Here is a 6,110-nt window from a genome sequence, read left to right as displayed (position 1 = left end):
CGAGTTACCTTATTTCCGATGGGCGAAAACTAACACGAGCTACAAAAAATTGTTTTTGAAACATCCTACCGAAGCTTAATCGTGATTGGTTCCCGATTGACTTTCTTTTCGGGAGACTGCCTGTTTACTACGGTTGGTTCGTACGAGATTAGAGCACAGACTCTCAGCACTTGCCTTGGGCGGATCGGATTTGATCATCGTAATAATGAATGGATTTTTTCGGATGCGGAATTAATCTTTAAAAATGAATTAATGACGAAGTTTCATAGCTGACATCTTTTATTCAATAGATTTCCTTTACATACAGTCGTTTTCGTCCTAGAACATGCTAACAAATCATTCCTTCTAGATCCTATCTAACACATACCGCTGCCACAATCAATTGTACCTTTGCATCTTGCTGGATTGATCTGTTCAATAAAGTTTATTTGGTTTGAATATTTTTCGTTTCTACCCTGTTCTCTCTAGTTTAGGATAAATGTGTGGGGATAACCAGCCTACTTCGATCGAATTGCTATTGATTTTCAGTTTTGACAGTTCATCTGTTACCTACTCTCGCCGTATCTCGTTCAATAATCTGAGCTTGTGTGACCTTTGGTTATATTATGACGACTTCTTGAGAGATACTGAAATGTGTGGGGATGTGCTAATACTATGAATGCTATCAAGGATTCAGAATGTTGGCAGTCAGATGGACCGTGTTTAAATCTATTGCGAGTGAGGGGGGGTTTAACTAGCATGTTGTTATAATTATTGCATCTTGACTAAGTCTTTCACTTTACATTTATTACTGACGCCTTTGAACAGATTTTCATTCGACTGTATTTGTATCTTGCGAAGAAAATCGATCCAAACTATGGTCAGAAATCTTAAGATATGTGGAGTTTCAGTACCGAAACGTGAACTGAGACGTTAGCTGCAGATGTAGCGGATGTTGGTGCATTTTAAAACTGAATATTATACGATTGAACATAATGAAGAACTTGCATTCAGTGGATTGTACTCTCAAGAAAACTAATTCAAATACCAAAAAAATCTCACAACGCTTTATGGGAAAATGATCAGTGGATAGAAAAGCCGGAAATGTAATAGAGTAAGTTCACTTAATGTCAGTAAAGTTGAAAAAACAGTACTGGAAATTACTAATAAGAATTAAGTAGAGCTTTCTGACTAAGCCCGACTAGACCGGATCTAGCTCGACAATCGGTTCACTTAGTCTATTAAGAAACCATGTCATGTGTTGTCGCATATAAAAGAAAATCCAAAATCGAGGTTATAAATATCTAAGTGCATTCTTACGGTTAGGTGCATTCATCTAATTTCGGGATGGCGTCTAAGACAGGAGTGTTTACGGCCCGTTTACTGTTGACCAGGAATTTCGAAGGAAGGGACCAGTTTGTTGTCCTGAACACATATACTATGCCTTTTGGCAACAATTTTGAAACTTTTGTTTCGGGGGTGTCGAAGACACCCGAACTTATATCTTTTACCAAGGGATACCGCGTAGTCGGTTCCGATACATATTTTAGATTGCCGGAGAGTCATCTTCGGATTATATTAATATATTAATTATTAAACCGCCCCTCATTAGTGGGCAGGTTTCCCGTCACGTTTTTCTAGCGTCGGAGAAACCTATGTATCTTGTTATTCAGCGCGGCGACGTGTTACATGTTCAGAAGGGCAGACGATGCTCTTCTGAAACCGTTGGATATCGATCTGGTAATCTTTCTTGGGTGATTTACGTTTGCGGTGACGTTCTGTAACGTGGCCTCTGTCTTTTGTGGTGAATTCATGCATGGGTCAAATCTGTGTATGATGTGCCTCGGCGTAGATATTTAATGTAAAAAAAAAATTTGGCTGTTCGGCCATCTATGGGAGCTGTCCATAAATGTCAGCTTCTTTCTCCGAACAGCCTAGATAAGCCGTGTAGTGTCGGTAGTGGTTGTTTCAACCGGCTAAGAATTACACTACGGACTACCTGTTCCGGTGGTAACACCAAACAGGGAACCCCAATTCCATAGTGTCATGCGACCCGTGCTATGGGTAAAATTGTTGAGGGGGTTTAAAATATTCTCAATGGCGAACGGAGCCTGGGAAGAGCCGGGCGAACTCCCCAGTAACTGGCTGTGGTCCACTAGGAGGTTGATAACTCTATTATCTTTCTCCGGACAAAACCAGCCTAGAGGCCGCGTGGCATCCGGCGGGTTGAAGTATGTCAGTTATGGAAATAACTGTCAAATTCATTCGCAAAGGTGGCCGCGTCACTTATGAGGAGGCAAAGAGCTTTAGACCGATCAGTCTGACCTCCTTCCTTCTCAAATCAGTGGAACGTTTAATCGACCACTACATTCGGGATGGTAGCTTGGGCGAGCACCCGCTGCATGCAATGCAACATGCATATCAGCGGGGGAAGTCTACTACCACCCTGTTACACAATGTTGTCTACAACATTGAAAAAGCTTTTTCACAAAAGCAATCAAGTTTAGGAGTTTTTCTCGATATTGAAGGTGCTTTTGACGACGTGTCTTTCGAATCCATTTTGGAAGCAGCACGAGATCATGCAGTACCTTCATATATCACGAACTGGATACACGCAATGCTTAGCAACCGACATCTGTGCTCATCGTTAAGACAAGTAGAGATGAGGAAACTGAGTGTCTGCGAATGTCCTAAAGGTGGTGTGCTGTCACCACTTCTATGGAACCTTGTCGCCGATAGCTTGTTGAGAAAACTGAATGAGCTTGGGTTTCCGACGTATGGTTTCGCCGATGATTATCATATAATGATCACCGGTATTTACATTAACACACTTTTTGATTTGATGCAACAAGCCTTATGTGTTGTTGAGCGGTGGTGTCTTCATGTTGGACTATCAGTTAATCCAAATAAAACCTCAATGGTGCTTTTTACGCAATGAAGGATTACAACCGGAGCTCGTCCATTGCAGTTTTTTGACTCTGAAATTATTGTCGAAGATCAAGTTAAGTACGTTGGGGTAATTCTCGACTCACAACTTAATTGGACAGCTCACATCGATTTCAGGATCAAGAAAGCTTGCATGGCCTTTGGCCAATGTAGACGGGCTTTCGGCAAATCTTGGGGACTCAAACCCAAGTACATTCAGTGGATCTACACAACAATTGTTAGACCAATACTGGCATACGGGTGCCTTGTTTGGTGGCAGAAGGGAGAAGTCATGACAATCCAATCAAAGTTAAACCATCTTCAGAGGATGGTCTTGATGGCGATGACTGGTGCGTTCTCGACAACACCTACTGCTGCTCTCGAGGCACTCTTGAACATAAAACCACTACATGTGTTTCTGAAACAAGAAGCACTTTCTTGTGCATACCGGCTTAAGGTTACTGGGCTCTGGAACAGTAACCCAATAGATCGTGTAACTAGCCACACAAGACTGTGGCCCCAAATGGTTACTTGGGATGAATATACACTTGCTCCCAGTGACCTTACACTCACATGTAGTTTTCTTTCTAAAACTTTCAATGTGAGAATTCCTCTTCGTGAGGAATGGCTGTCTGGCTGGATGGAGCGACAACTTGAAGAATACGTAGTTTGTTATACGAACGGTTCTTTGTTGGAGGGCCGAGCCGGTGCTGGTGTCTATTGTCATGAGATGAGATTAAACCAATCTCATTCGCTTGGTAGATACTGTACCATATTCCAAGCAGAAATCTTTGCGATTCTGTGTGGCGTACAATCCGCACTTCAACAGGAAATTTGCGGTAAAAGAATCTATTTTTGCTCTGACAGCCAGGCTGCCCTGAAAGCACTTAGTTCGGCAGATTCGAGATCGAAATTAGTAATCGCATGTCGAACTCAAATCGAAGAACTTAGCATTTCAAATGCCATCTACCTTCTATGGGTACCCGGTCATTCCGGTATTACTGGAAATGAATGGGCGGACGAATTGGCTAGAGCTGGCGCTGCGACTGATTTCGTTGGTCTAGAACCAGTTCTACCACTGTCAATAAGTTGGATAAAGCACAAGATTCGCTCTTGGGCTGCATTCGAACATGCCAACCATTGGCGTAGCTTGCAAACTTGCGTTCAAACAAAGGCTTTTCTGCCGGATGTGAGTCTGAAAATGTCAAGAAATTTGTTGCATTTTTCCAAGCACAACTGCAGTATTCTGTTCAGGGCACTGACTGGACATTGCAAACTCAATTATCACATGACTACTATTCAGTGCGCTGAGTATTATTCATGTGATCTTTGTGAATCCGATTACGGAACATCATATCATTTGATATGCAATTGTCCTGTATTAATGCAATTGCGCATCCGGTTTTTTTGGTTCTCCATACATAGATGAACCTATATACAGAGAGCTGAAATTTAAGTATATGCTTTTGTTCCTAACCTAGTATGGTAAAGAGCTATAGTTTTTTAGCCGTATTTGAATGACAATATCTCTTCGGGGGTGTTGTCGTTCTGTTATCTCAATATCCCCTCGGGGGTGTTGATATATCCGCTCACTGTTTGAGTAGAGGTTCTAAATCCCTCCGGGGATTGGAAGTTTTATTCCTGCTATTGTAGCACCTGCAGATCGTTCAGCATCACTCCGGGGGTGCAGAATGCTCTGTTTTAATTGTTCTGTGTCGTTGTTTTCCTTACCCCTAACCTTACCACTTCCCCAATCCTTCCCATCAGGAAAATGATGAAAAGACGATTCTTGGCAAGGCACAAATCTCCGATCAACATGGAGAACGTGCCATTTGAGCCAGACGGTACTGATTCCTGTCGCATATAAAAGAAAATCCAAAATCGAACAAATGACAAAGTTTCAAGCAGCTCTTAGTAACAAAAAAAGAAATTGCAGTAAATCGACCCGAGTCAGATTTCACAATCGGAAGCAGCGCGACTGTCGTTCAACAATCGTTGAATCATAGTAGGCGGCGCGTTGTTTTTGTTTCCCATCGTAAATATTCTAAAACGACCTAGTTTTGAAGAGATTAGCAAAAACATACGCCCCTGTGTTGTGTTGTAGCAAAAACTAAATTTCTACAACTTAACCTAAATTAAAGTGGTTGGTGCGGCGGTGGGTTTTGCTGATAGTCGTCAAAGAGAGAATAGTAGTGGCAAAAGGATGCTCAACTGCGTACAGGTAAGAAATTGCAGAAGGTATTTTTAAAGCTGGAACGAATCGATCCAAACTATGGTCAGAAATCTTAAGATATGTGGAGTTTCAGTACCGAAACGTGAACTGAGACGTTAGCTGCAGATGTAGCGGATGTTGGTGCATTTTAAAACTGAATATTATACGATTGAACATAATGAAGAACTTGCATTCAGTGGATTGTACTCTCAAGAAAACTAATTCAAATACCAAAAAAATCTCACAACGCTTTATGGGAAAATGATCAGTGGATAGAAAAGCCGGAAATGTAATAGAGTAAGTTCACTTAATGTCAGTAAAGTTGAAAAAACAGTACTGGAAATTACTAATAAGAATTAAGTAGAGCTTTCTGACTAAGCCCGACTAGACCGGATCTAGCTCGACAATCGGTTCACTTAGTCTATTAAGAAACCATGTCATGTGTTGTCGCATATAAAAGAAAATCCAAAATCGAGGTTATAAATATCTAAGTGCATTCTTCCCCAGTAACTGGCTGTGGTCCACTAGGAGGTTGATAACTCTATTATCTTTCTCCGGACAAAACCAGCCTAGAGGCCGCGTGGCATCCGGCGGGTTGAAGTATGTCAGTTATGGAAATAACTGTCAAATTCATTCGCAAAGGTGGCCGCGTCACTTATGAGGAGGCAAAGAGCTTTAGACCGATGTATTGCTGACAAGGAGTCACGGAGGGAGGGACCAGTTCGTGGTCCTTAATACCTATTCTATGCCTTTTGGCAATAATTTTGAGACTTTTGTCTCTGGGGTGTCGCAGACACCCGAGTTAATCTCATTCACCAAGGGATACCGCGTTGTCGGATCTGATAAGTACTTTAGGTTACCGGAGAGTCGTCTTCGGATTAATTCTGATCTTTTATTTAATGAGGGTAGATTTGACTCTCTAGTGGATCGGGGATTTATATCTCCTCGAATAATTCTCGATAGAGTTTCCTTAACTATTAAAGATACCGTGTGC

General features: G+C 41.7%; 1 long non-coding RNA gene across 1 annotated transcript in view; it reads right to left on the bottom strand.

Moving 5' to 3' along the window:
- Window positions 1–261: 261 nt before the first annotated feature.
- The window catches only part of LOC131691576 (uncharacterized), a 36,481-nt gene continuing 30,632 nt past the window's right edge, over window positions 262–6,110 (bottom strand). The window contains exon 5 of the long non-coding RNA XR_009305808.1: window positions 262–6,110. This exon is cut by the window's right edge and continues 23,835 nt beyond it. This is a non-coding gene — a long non-coding RNA (uncharacterized LOC131691576).

The sequence above is a fragment of the Topomyia yanbarensis genome, chromosome 1, assembly GCF_030247195.1.
Source record: "Topomyia yanbarensis strain Yona2022 chromosome 1, ASM3024719v1, whole genome shotgun sequence".
In the NCBI taxonomy this organism is placed as follows: Eukaryota; Metazoa; Arthropoda; class Insecta; order Diptera; family Culicidae; genus Topomyia; species Topomyia yanbarensis.
Note: the sequence above shows the minus strand (reverse complement) of the source record. Positions and strands in the feature narration are given on the sequence as shown.